We start from the raw sequence: 13,381 nt of genomic DNA, 5'->3' as shown, positions 1-13,381 counted from the left end.
GCAAATTTGTGTTGGTTTAAGCTTTGAGTTTGTGGTAATTTGTTAGAGCAGCAATAGAAAGCTAATACAATTGATAAATTGCCAACAAGTATTTTTTGATCCTCTAATTGTGGAAAGTTCTTTAAAATTATATGTAACAGATTATAAACAATGATAATAATTTATTGTGAAACTGAATGAGATATGAGACTCAGTATTTTTAAACCCCTTTTAGCAATATAGCAATATATTTTTATATATTGTTACATATTAAATATTAAATATTTTATAAATTTTATAAAAGTTTATAATATTTTATAAGTATTATATATTAAATATATTTAGCAATAGCAATATATTGAAAAAATCTTTTACTTTGACAAGGGTTTTTATTTGTTTTACATTTTGTCATCTCAGAGTTTCATGTATTCAGCCACTAGAATATACAAAATTAGGTTCTTTACTTTGTACAGAGGAAGATAATAAACTCCATTAAAAGTTCACTTTGACCAGAGAAACAATCTCTGATGGAAAACCACACACAGGAGGATATATATATATATATATATATATATATATATATATATACACACACACACACATATATATATATATATATATGTATTTATTTGTAATATATTTATATCTGAAAGAACACAGAGGGGATAAATCAAGATTTGCAGCACTGTCTATAGGAAGAGGGACTAACTCTACCAGCTTTTCAACAGTCACATTGAATATTCAAAGGAAGCACGTGAATGAATAGAACTGGGGACAGACTAATACTCTGCCAGGCTCTGGACCAGTCTAGTAATGGGTGAAGATTCTAGAAGGGGGTGATATTTGCAGAGGAAATGTGGCTGCAAGTGTCCTCTCAGCCTCAGAGCACCCCATACACAACTGCTTCCTACACCAACCGGGAGTTTTCATTGTTCTCTCCCTTCCTTTGCTTGTTTTACAGTTTGTGGCCATTGACTTAGGCTCTAAGACAAATGGCTCTGGTTTTTGGGCCAGAAGATTCTTCCCGATAGTGTGGCTGGGTAGGAAGTATATGGCATAGTCCTGGGCTTCTGGTCAAAGGAGGAGACCAGGTACGTGGAGAGCCTTTCTTCTCTGCCTGGCCCTTGTTCACTTGAGGAACCTTCACTTCCCATCCCAGGATCCAACAAGCTGCAGCCCAAGCCACTCCAATGGTCCTGAGATATAGATGTCGGCCTGCAGAAGTCTCACTACGTTGGATCATATTATCTCCAAATAAAATTCTCTTCTTTCTTAGTGATGCCCACACAAAATGTTGTCATAGCTTGTCCAGAACTCTCTCTAGCAACTCTCACCATGTTTCTGATGGCCTTGGACACACTGCTGCTGATCAGACTGTCCTCCAGGGAACCTGGGGTCCAAAACTGGGACTCTCAGCCACTGCTGCCTCAAGCCATATACTGGCTCCCAAAGGGAGACACAATGAGGTTCTCACAGGTGTGTCCGTCCCTCATGGGCTGTCCTAGCGTTTAACCTCAGCCCCCAAGTCAGGCTCCTATGGAGATAGAGGATCAGGCAAACTTTCTACCTCAGGGCCTTGGCTCAGACATGGGACAGGGCCAGGAGGTGGTGGAGTATATGGGCTGGAAGAGACAGTCTCTGGGGTTCCTGCCCTTAAGGTCCTCCTGTGTTCTGTCTTCCTTGGTCGGAGAAATCCTATTCAGCCCATGTCTGCCTGACCCTATATCACCATGACAGCCGAGAGAACACCAGGAAAACTGCTGCCTCCTCGGAGTGTCTGTAGGAGACGCTGTTCAGATGATTATCACATGTGCTACAAGATAGAAATGGACATGCTTGGTGGAGGAGATGCGGAAAAAGGGGGCCTGAGGGTCTCCAGGGCCCCTGCCCCTTAGTGCTTCCTACTGCTGTTTCCTGGTTGTCACCCCTGTGCCTGAGCTGGACCCCATGCTTCTGCTGTCCCAGCACACCACCTCAAAACGCCAACCCCTCTTCAAACCTTCCTGCCCAAGGGGATCAGCCGTGTTTTCTTCAATCCAGGCTATTACCCTGGATCCTGCCCAGAGAAGGACTGGAACTCTTTCATCAGCAAATCCCCTTCCTCACTGCCCCCGGCCCTGACTGTGGGGGTCTAACTCAGCTGAGTTAACAAGGTGAATAATTTGGGGAGGAGTGAGCCTCTTAAACCATCTGGGGACTGTTCTGCTACCGCATCTAGGATGAATCCCCTCAGCTCTTTATCAAAAAGAAGCAAACCTGTTTTCTCCCCTCGGCCTCACAAAAATATACTAAAGGCAAAACAAGCTGGCATGAGGACAGTGGGATGTTGATGAAGGCAGGGGCAGGCGGGCATCTTTGCTGGGCCAAGGATTTCAACAGAACTCCATGCTGTGACTGAGCAAGCCCAGCCTGAGCGGGTGCAGGCCTGTGGGTGAGTGGCGGCCTTCCGCTGAGCTGGCACTGGTGAGAGACACAGTACAAGAGCAGGCGAGCCTGGTCCTGCTGGCCAAGGGCATGGAGCCCACGCCTGGCAGGAAGTATTTGAAGGCCTCACTCAGCTTCCCTGGGTGTGTGATGGTGGGGAGCCCTCTGGAATCTGCCCCCTTCAGGAAGGTCGTGGTGGTTGAATCCAGTTTGCAGCTGGACTCCACCGTCCCATCCTCAGCAGGCTCATTATCCCCAACCACCGGCATCTTCAGACAGCAGAGGGTCTTAGCATTGCGTCCTGTTCTAGGTCCGTTAAAGTCCAGGTCTCTGCGGGTGTTGTACATGTTCCAGAAGAGCTGCAGGTTGGCATGGCTCACCACGCTTCCCGAACTGTTGCCGGTAGCTCTGCACCAGCACTGTGTTGTTCGCCAGCTCCTCCCGGCTTGAAAGGTGGGATAGCACGTGGCAGGTAAAGTGCCGGTCAGGCTGGACAGCTGTTGTCGTCGGGGTCAGTGTTCATCAGTACCAGCCCTTTGACCAGGTAGGGGAAGGAGAGTGCAAACTTGGCCAGCAGGTAGGCTCTGGATCTCACTCCAATGTCAGTCACGGAGTTGCTACACCATGCTGGGGAGCATGGCAGCCAGCTGCTCCATGGAGGGGAGCTGGTACTCCTGGTGAAACTGCGATGCCCCCACCCGCTGCCCAGGGGCATCCGTGTCACACACCACAAAGTGCTTAGTGGTCGCCTGCGTGTCCTCAAATTTGAAGAAGGTGTTGGAGCACAGCTTGTGATTGAACCCCACGTCATGGTAGGTGAGGATGGCCAGACAGTTTCCCTTCGGGGAGACCCAGATCATCATGTGCAGAAGGTGACAAGGCTTCCCGATGTCACGTTCCCCATCCCAGCACTCCGTCATCTCGCGGAGGGAGAAGGCACAGTGCCTCTTCCAGGAAGGGCAAAGTCCTCAGTTACCAGAGTCCAGAGGGAGGGGACGGCGTGCAGGAGAGATGGTGTTTTAGCAATCTTTCAGGCAAAAATATATAAACAGTTTTCCTAAGACCACCCAATATTAGTCTAGTTTTGTCTAAAGTCACACTTTGCTTCCTGTAAGTCCTCTACTCTGCTGTCTTTCAGAATTGCTGATACTGAAGAGCTAACACCCTGCATAGATCACGAAGCATCATGTTTATTTTTAATAAAAGTGGTATTCCAAAGCAAACTTGGATGTCTTAAGAGTAAATAAGTAATATTTCAAGCACTATTTTCATTATATATAAGTATAACTTATCTTTGGAGTATGTTCGGGGAGGCAGAGTGAAAGGTAGTTTTGAAGCATATAGTTTTTGTTAACTATTTTGTTTTTAATTTGATGCATCCTCTTAGAGCAAGAAATGTTTCCTCAAATATCTACCCATTGGGCAGAAAACACTTTTTTAGGCACCTCTTACTTCATGGAGGTTAGCCACAATGTTTTCTTTTACCTTTCTTTGGGAAGGTCATGCATGTGTCAGCTGGGGTCCTCCTCTGTATCTTGGGGATAAAAATTATCTTATGTCTCTTAATAGCATGATTTATAGAAGCCCAAAATTCTCCCTAAGATTGATGCAAGTTCTCAGGGGACTTACATATTCATAGTCTTCTCTGCCTCCTTGGGTTTCTGATTTTGTATATGTTGAACCACGTTGATCATCATTAGCCTCTTAAAATTTTACATGAACACAATATGCTTTCTTAAAGATTTCAGTGGTAGAAAACAGTGGAGTTTGTATCACAAGGAACTTCAAATGGAACTGTAGGCATCTTTATTCTTGAAACGCTCTTTCACATCCCCTCCATTATTGGCTTTAAAAAAATATTTTTTTTATTGTGGTAAAATATACATTATATAAAGTTTACCATTTTAATCATTTTTAAGTGGCACTGAGTACATTCTTAATCCTGTGCAACTATCACCACCATCCATCTCCAGAACTTTTCATTTTCTTAAACTGCAATTTGTACCCATTAAACAATAAAATTAACTCCCCCTTTTCTGCTCCCTCCAGTCCCTGGCCACCACTATTCTACTCTATGAATTTGACTATTCTAGGAATTCTAGGAAGTCTACAGTATTTGTCCTTTTGTATCTGGTTTGTTTCATTTAGTATAACGTCTTCAATATGGTAGCACACATAACGTGTCAGAATTTTGGTCCTTTTTAAATCTGAATACTTTTCCATTACATGCATATTCAACATATTGTTTATCCGTTCACCTATGAGTGGATGTTTGAATTTGGGTGGCTATCACAGAGTATCATTAACTGAGTGCCTCATAAACAACAGAAATGTATTTCTCACAGTTCCGGAGGCTGGGAAACTCAAAATCAAGGTGAGAGTGGATTCAGTGTCTGGTGAGAGCCCATTTCTTGATCCATAAACCACCATCTTCTTGCTGTGTCCTCACAGGAGGAAGGGAGCCCCTGGGATCTCTGTTACAAGAGCTCGAATTCCATTCATGAGGGTTCTACCTTCATAACCCAATCACTCTCAAAGCCGTCACCTCCAAACAAGACTTCGTTCGGTATATGACTTTGGGAGCATACAAACATTTGGTCTATAGCAGCACTTCAGGCATTTTGTTACCCTCAGATCATCTCACTTTGTCTTTTCTTTTCACTGTTATGATCTTTCATCTTGCTCCATCCAACCTCTTTGCAACAATAAAGACATTTTCTCTCCTTATCTTAAACAGGGTAGTTTGGCCTTCTCTGAAGCCTTTGTAACTAACATCCTTGCTTTTCTTGGATCGAAATGGTTACCTTTAGGGTTGGTTAAACAATTTTTCCAAATTAATGAATTCCTACCCCAACTACTGAAGAAACTATTTTGTTTGTACTTTTTTCAGGAGGTCATAGCTTGTCCATTGTGAAGGTCTGAATTAAAAGTGGGAATGCCAACTCAGCATATTTTCCTTTACAGTTTATTATTCTATGCGGATTAATGAAATAGAGAAACATTTCCTAAATACTCTGGTCATTTTAATGTAACAAACTATTTATTTTTAAGTAATACAAAATATTATGTAATTCTTTAACCAGAAAGAGTAATTGAAAAATTTTAACTTCTAGAATACATGGATAGCATGGCTATTTTAGCTCAGGCCACAGAATGCATAATATTTCACAAAATATCTAAAGTAAGATAAGGAGAATCTTTGGAGGTTGTGGAAAATAAATTGGCAGAGGATATACTGCAAACAACTATTCTATTGATAATAAAAAGCCAAAAAAAATCAGGTTTTTCACATTACATACTTCAACCTCCTGTAAAATTTGTTTTTTCTGAGCAGTGTAACATTTTTCACAAGATTCAGTGTTAGAAGAGTTAGTGTTTTATCATTAAACTCAAATATCTAAAAACTCTAGTCTAATTTTACACATTAGTATTATTTTTTCTTGTGGAAGGAACAGCAGATATATTTATCTACAATGACATTTATTATCTGAAAGAGTTGTTGACTGATATAATGCAAGAATCTGGGAATAGATCCCGCTTCAGATAGTGAGAGAAGCAGGAAAAATATTTAAATCCATTCTACAATAAGTTAATAAAGATAGATGATGGATGGATAGATGATAGATAGGTAGATAGGTAGGTAGATGATAGATGGATAGAAAGAATTGCAAAAGTGTTCTAGATACAGTTTTTTTAACGTTTACTTATTTTTGTGACAGAGAGAGATAGAGCATGAATGGGGGAGGGTCAGGGAGAGAGGGAGACACAGAATCTGAAACAGGCTCCAGGCTCTGAGCTGTCAGCACAGAGCCCGACGCGGGGCTCGGACCCATGAACTGCGAGATCGTGACCTGAGCTGAAGTCGGACGCTTAGCCAACTGAGCCACCCAGGCTCCTTTCAGCTTGTACATGGTTTATAAGAGAACAGATTATTAAAAATAATTATGGATTCTAAGACATAGGTAATAAATAGAATCCCTTAAATATTAAAAAAAATGAGGCTGAGTAAGCTTCACACTGTATTTCAGAGGAAATCCACAACCTATTAAGAAACCCCATCTTGATGCTGAGGATCTGATTATTTTGGATTATATGTGTTTCCTTTCTGAAATAGTGATAAACTCTGAATTTGTTAATCAATTGAGATGTTCTTATTTTTTCAGAATAACTACTCTTCAGCATTTGGATCTCATGATCCCATAATTCTAAAAATGGTTTAGCGTTTTTTAAATATCGAACATTAGTTAATTCTTTTTAGATAAATTTCAAGTTCCTACAATAATGCTGGTAGGGAAAAATATTTACTTTTTAAGCAAACTAAATGTGACGACTAATCATTCAGGCTATTTACCACCTGATGCAAATATTGAAGGATAGCTCCTGCTTGTCTCTAGTGTGATTCAGCAATAAAGAAATATCATCTACTTCCTAAAAGGTCAAGTGGATTATTAATTAAAAACTAATTACACCACTTATGAATTGTGTAGTTAATTTGCATTCAATAATTCTTGATACTAGGTTTATTAGGCATTGCTTTTCTTGGCTATTGTTAATTATATAGATATGTTCATCATAATATTTATAGAAAATGAGATGTGCATTGAAATTAAAAACTAACAAATTTTTCCAGGCTCATAGTATAAGCTCGCTAAAATGAATGTCTTCTAACTTGAATGAATTAGGCACATTTACAATTAATTTTACTTCGATGGATGTAGAAATGCATTCTTTCACATGACTTACTCCTTTTTATTGCTGTAGATTTTAGTATTGATTTTCCCTATCGTGTCATTTTCACTGATTTATCTGTCATATACTTACTGCATCTTTGCATAAATCTCTTTTTTCCACACACACACTAGTACATTGTCATTTATTTAAAGAACGTGTGTGGTTGGTTTGGTTTTGGGTAAAAAAAAAAAAAGAGTACTCATTTGTTTGCCTCACACAGAAGCTATAATATTCATGTTCTATATCAATTCTGGTGCCTAGGCAGCTGTCCATAAAGTAGATTCAGATGTCTCACTTTCTCTGTTCTTCCTCTGAATTCTCTAACAAATTAGGAGAGTCCTTGAGATACTCAATGTTATGATATCCTAAACTGTGGTCAACACCTGGAGTACGTATTCTCTTGGAATATGATGGCAGGTAGGACTCAAGAATACAGACTTCCCCATGGACTGTAATGATACCTTAAATTAATTCAGCGCCTGTAGTTCGTTGTATAAACATTGATACCTTTAATCCTTACAACAACACTGTGAAAGAGGCATTATTAAATTTTGACTCATTCGTATACAATAAATTAATGGAAAGAACGTAGACTTTTAAAAATATTTAGAAAAGGACTTGATTCTGGATTTTACTTCCCACTGTTTCAAAGGTTCTTAGAATTTTATTGTTTCAGTCGCTTTATCTTGAAAATGGGGATACGTACCACCCAATGACAAGGTTGTCAACCAAATCTTATTAGAAAACATAATTATAGGTGCCATTTATCATGAATTAATTAGGTGCCAGGCACTGTGGTGAACAGTGCTTTTTTTCTGTAACTTCATTTGATCGTTGCAAATACCATGTGAGGTAAATTATAAAACAGTTCATATTTATGTTCTTATCATGTTCTAGACACAGTTTGAAGTGCTTCCGTATATTAACTCAGTAGTCACAATGAGTCATCAACCTTTGTTGTCACTGACATTTAGAGGTGACTCAACATTGGCATAAAGAATTTACGAAGCTAACTCAGGTCACGTGGCTATTCAGTGGGGGAACCAAACTTCAAACTTAGGAAGCCTGGCTCCAGACTCCATATCTGTCACCACTACATTCCCGCTCTCTAGTAAATAAATCTCCCAGCAGAGCACAGTAAACAAAGCTAGTGGTCAATAAAGACTGCTCTTCTCTCTCCCTTCTCTCCCCGGTTTATAAGTAAAGGAACTAAAAGAAAAAAATTGAGCAACCTGCCAGAGATCAAACTAGGGAAAGGAAAGCTGGACCCAAACCAGTCTTATATTCGAGGTTAGTATTTTATTTTGTTTTATTGCCTTCCCTAAATCACTCTGCCTTGTGCACACTCATGTGCTGCTGACTCAGGCTTTGGCAGAGAAATGTCTTGATTGTATACATTGTAGATTTTTTTTTGAAAATACTCTAGATTCAGAACATTGTCCAAATAAATTCTCATATCTTACATACTTTGGACAGAAATCTCACAAAAACGTTAAACCGTCCGATCCCAGAAGTTCCCAAAGCTAAATAAACACACTCTTTAACAGTAACAGGCTACTTCTCAAGTATTTATTCAGGATATTAGGCCAAGATATTGATGAAGCCTTAAAAGCCTGGCATAAATTTACACAACAATGATTTGAGTGATAGCACTCTTCTTGAGTATTAAACTGTCTTCATGTAGGGACTGCATCAAAAACTCATTCTCCAGTTTTATTTGTTTCCTATGGGAAAATAAATGAGCACTCTGAGATTGGAGGAGAGTCACTTTATAGGAGAAGAGTTGAATTTTCAAATCTCATCTTACACCTTGTATTAGGCTTTGAGCTTGATTCAGTTTGTCTCACCCAGCCCCTAAAACGAGCTCCTGGAAAACAAAGATCATGTTACTGGGCTTTGCATTCCTAGTGCTTTGTTTATGTAAACCTGCCCTTCCCTGCCTCCCTCTTATTTCAGTCAGGGGCTGCCTGCCCACCTGTGCTCTGAAATTTATGCCCTCTCTCTCAAGGACTACACTTCATCGAGGACACGCTCTCTCCTGCACCTTCAGCTAGTTTTACCCTAAAACTTTAAACATATTGTGCTCCGTTCGTATTAAAAAGCAGTAACAATAGGCTAGCCACAGAACTCCCTCACCACCAAGCCTTCAACGAGCACACGGTTTCTTTCCTTTCAAAAGCCAGCACTCTCGTAAAAATAATCCGTCCTTCTGATCACCGCTCGTACCACATTTATGGTCCAACACATTACAGTCGCACTTCCAATAAAACTGCTCTAATTATGATCACACAGTTATTTGTAACCACATCCTGCCTATGTTAGGTGGACGAACACTATTCAATCCTTGTTACTGGTGTTTGAACTAGTCAATACGTTAACAGTGTTCTCTTTCATGCCTGAGTTCTGAAACAGTTGAGAAATGGACATGGGTCAGTGGAATGGGAGATTAGAATGTCAGCATTGTTAACACCTAAGTTGAAGGACATGGGTTCTATGTGCAGTGAAATAGGCTTTCTGAACTTCCATGAATCAAACGTATCCTAGGCTGTAAGCCTCCTACACAAGGTCAAGCCCTGTTTGCCATGGCAAGGAACTGAAGGGACAGCTTGGTAGCTGCGGGGTCCTTCTTCTAGCTCACTGTTCTCATCAGTCGCTTTTCTCTGGGGAAAGAGCAGCCAGGGAAGTTACTTAAGAGCAGTTCCAGGGGCTCCTGGCTGGCTCAGTAGGTTGAGCACCAGGCTCAGGGCATGACCCCAGGGTTCGTTAGTTCCAGTACAGAGCCTATACTTCCTAAATTTGGATCCTCTGTCCCTACCTTTCTCTGACCCCACCTCTCCCCTGTTCATGCTATCATTGTCTTAAAAAAAAAAAAAGGCAGTTCCTTTACATGAAGTCATGAGGGGCCAGGGTAAAGGAGGTCCCTTTGGAATATATTTTCTACTTGAGCTCTGTGTATATATAACAGAATTATTGTATGTTCACTATTAAACTTCTCTCTCTTAACCACGGTGACAAGTCTTTTACCCTAAATTTTAGCATATACCGTTTGCTGTTTCTTGACAAACTCTTTCATGGGCTTTTATATTTAACTCTTTAAATTAGTTGTTCTTAAGGTTTCCACTATTCATTTTCTCTTATGCACTCTATGCTGTACTTGGGTCATTTTATCTGCTTGTCAGTTTATTTCTCACTTTCGTGCTCTTGATTCTAGAAGAAGGATCTCTAGCCCCAATCTTTTTTCAGGGCTTAGATCCATAAATCAAGCCATCTATCAGAATGCTCTTGGGATGCCTGATAAACAATTCAAATTCATTTTCTGTACTTGAACTCATCATATTTCCCCTGAAATTACTTCCACAGTTAACAGCACAAAAATTCACGTAATTGCCCATTATAGCAACTCAAACACTGTCTTTATCTACTCCCTCTTTCTTACCCTACAAATCTAATATTTTCAGTGTGTCATCGGCTTTTGCTTTTCTTTCATGTGTCTTCTGAGAATTTAAATTCAGGTCTTCGTTTTCTCTTTGATTAGTACAACAGCATCAACATTTGTATTCTAGACTGAGTCATTTCATTCCCCTCTAATCAGTTTTCCAAATGGTTGACAGAGTAAACCTTTTCAAATGTGAATCTAGTTTTGCTGTGTCCATACTCAATGCACTAAGTTTCAAGTAGTGTGGCCCAAAGGAACGTAGTCAATCAGCTGGTGAAAACAAGGTGATTGATCACATAAGTTTACTGAAACTGAAATTTGGTTAAAAATAAAGATCTTCAGAATTTTTTTTTTTTTAAGTGATGTAAGCATTATGCCTAATGGTGTGATACGGGCCTGTTTTTTAAGTTCTCTGTATGACTTGAGAGCATTTTTGTCTTTCTGAAAGTGTTCTCCAAGCCAATTATTTTTGTTTGCCACTGCATATAATTGCAAAATCTGAACGCAGGAAATATCTGCAAAGAGAAAAATTGTAGAGAACTTGAGTACTTAATAATAGTGAATTGGTTGACTACAATTTTTGTTTACAAAGCGATGTGCCTTTGAAAAAAACCTGCATCATATGCCTACAGAAAATCGTAAATCAGAACAAAATAAGGTTATGACAGAGGAAGAGTCTTTTGGTTAGTAGGTGACATTTTGTGTTTTCTCTGCCTTCTCCTATTTGTTTCAAGTTTCTATGATGAATTAATATTTGACTTTAAGTAATAAATACAAATCATTAAAAAAGTTTGAAGTAAAGAAAGGGATTTGGAATTTTGGAGAGTTTTTAACCCACTTAAGACATTTTTAGTCACCTATTTCTGACCTGCTTAGCAGATATTTTCATAATTTTAAATACATTCAAAATATTAAAAATGGCTATTTCCAATTGCTGGTTGATTTTTTAAACATTTTTTTTTTAATTTTTTTTTTTCAACGTTTTTTTATTTATTTTTGGGACAGAGAGAGACAGAGCATGAATGGGGGAGGGTCAGAGAGAGAGGGAGACACAGAATCGGAAACAGGCTCCAGGCTCCGAGCCATCAGCCCAGAGCCTGACGCGGGGCTCGAACTCACGGACCGTGAGATCGTGACCTGGCTGAAGTCGGACGCTTAACCGACTGCGCCACCCAGGCGCCCCATAAACATTTTTTTTTATACTATAGTGGTTATTTTGTAACCTGCCACAATTTAGAGCCAACTTCTCATATTTCTTAACTGAAAGAGTGCAGAGAAGAGATAATTTTTGGGGAGTAAACTAAAAATATGAAGCAAACTAACTATATAAATAACCAGAGCAATTCCCACTAAGACCAGGAACAAGGCAAGGATGTCCTTTCTCACCACTACTTTTCAATTTTGTATTGAAAGTCCTAGCTAATACAATAAGACAAGAAAAGGAAGTAACAGGTATTCACACTGGGAAGGAACATATAAAACTGTCCTTGTTTGCAGATAGCATGGTTGCTTGTGTAGAAAATATGTACAAGACTTGGATGAATTTTTGAAGCGGTGAACAAATGAATAAATGACACTTTGTTGGACAACTGAATGACCGAGATTAATTTTGGGTGCATGTGGAAACATATCTGTGGAGATTAAGCTTGATTTCAAAGGACTCTTCCAGTTACTATTGTTTTTAACTTTTTCTCTGTAGAACTAAATCCTTTCTCTGTATTTGTTTCCTGGAGAAAAGCTGCTCTCTGTGGAAAAGCTGTTTAAAAAACAACTATAAAAACAGAAGTTTTGTTTGTTTATTTTGAGAGAGAGAGAGAGAGAGTGAGTAGGGGAGGGGCAGAGAGAAAAATTGAGCATCTCAGTCAGGCTCTCACTGGCAGTTCACAGCCTAACATGGGGCTCAAATTCGAACCCTGAGGTCATGAGCTAAGCCGAAATCAAGAGTTGGTCGCTCAGCTGACTGAGCCATCCAGGCGCCCTCAATCTTCTCTTCTTAAAAGACATTTCACAAAGCAGTGGCTGGCATTGGAGCTGTATTGATATGGTGGATGGAAGAATTTAAACCTCTTAGTGATTTACTGAACTAATTTCCCTTTTCACAATTGAAATACCTCCATATGCTATTGTTATATGCAATCAAGCATTAAATGAACAGCAAATCAGAAATGAGGTATATATATATACACATATAAATCAGAACAAAATAAGGTTTATGTATATATATAAATTACACACAAATGCAATATTAAGATACATAATTGATAACTAAAAGTTGATTCTTTTAGGTTCTAATATGTGATAGAGCTCAACCTTGAACTACTTCCTGAATTTCAACCTCTTCCTTTGCTTTTCAAAAATGTTGACTCCCCTGAGTTTTTGTTCTCTCCTCAGCATGCATATCAGAGGCAGAAGCAAATACTAATAGCTTGCAATCTCTCTTTCCAAGTAAAGCTATAATTGTTAAAATGCATGTGCAATGTCACAGAAAGAACTTGGATCACCAGAAATGCCCATCACTATTTAGACTTGACTCATTAGGAGAAACAAAATAAGTTGTGTCTCTATGTGGGACTTTTTCTTTTCCAGCGTTATTATGTAACATTGCCAAAATATTAACTTCTTTAGGGTAAATCAGAAATAACAAGGATTTAAACCTTCATCTGGGAAACTAAATGTACGCTCCAATACTATTCCTCTAATGGCTGATAGACGAGGTGGCAGCTGTCACCAACAAATCTCTGTAATGCTTTAGTGTAGTGTCTATTCAGCAGCTGAATACAAGACACAGCTTGAAGCTCATAATGGCTGCCA

The 13,381-nt window shown here is 39.4% G+C and overlaps 1 pseudogene; it reads right to left on the bottom strand.

The window, feature by feature from the left end:
* Window positions 1-2,351: 2,351 nt before the first annotated feature.
* Window positions 2,352-3,323, bottom strand: LOC131513183 (protein NDRG4-like; annotated as a pseudogene).
* Window positions 3,324-13,381: the final 10,058 nt, after the last annotated feature.

This window comes from Neofelis nebulosa, chromosome 5 (assembly GCF_028018385.1).
Source record: "Neofelis nebulosa isolate mNeoNeb1 chromosome 5, mNeoNeb1.pri, whole genome shotgun sequence".
NCBI lineage: Eukaryota > Metazoa > Chordata > Mammalia > Carnivora > Felidae > Neofelis > Neofelis nebulosa.
The sequence above is the reverse complement of the archived record's forward strand: the minus strand, read 5'-3'. Positions and strand labels throughout refer to the sequence as shown.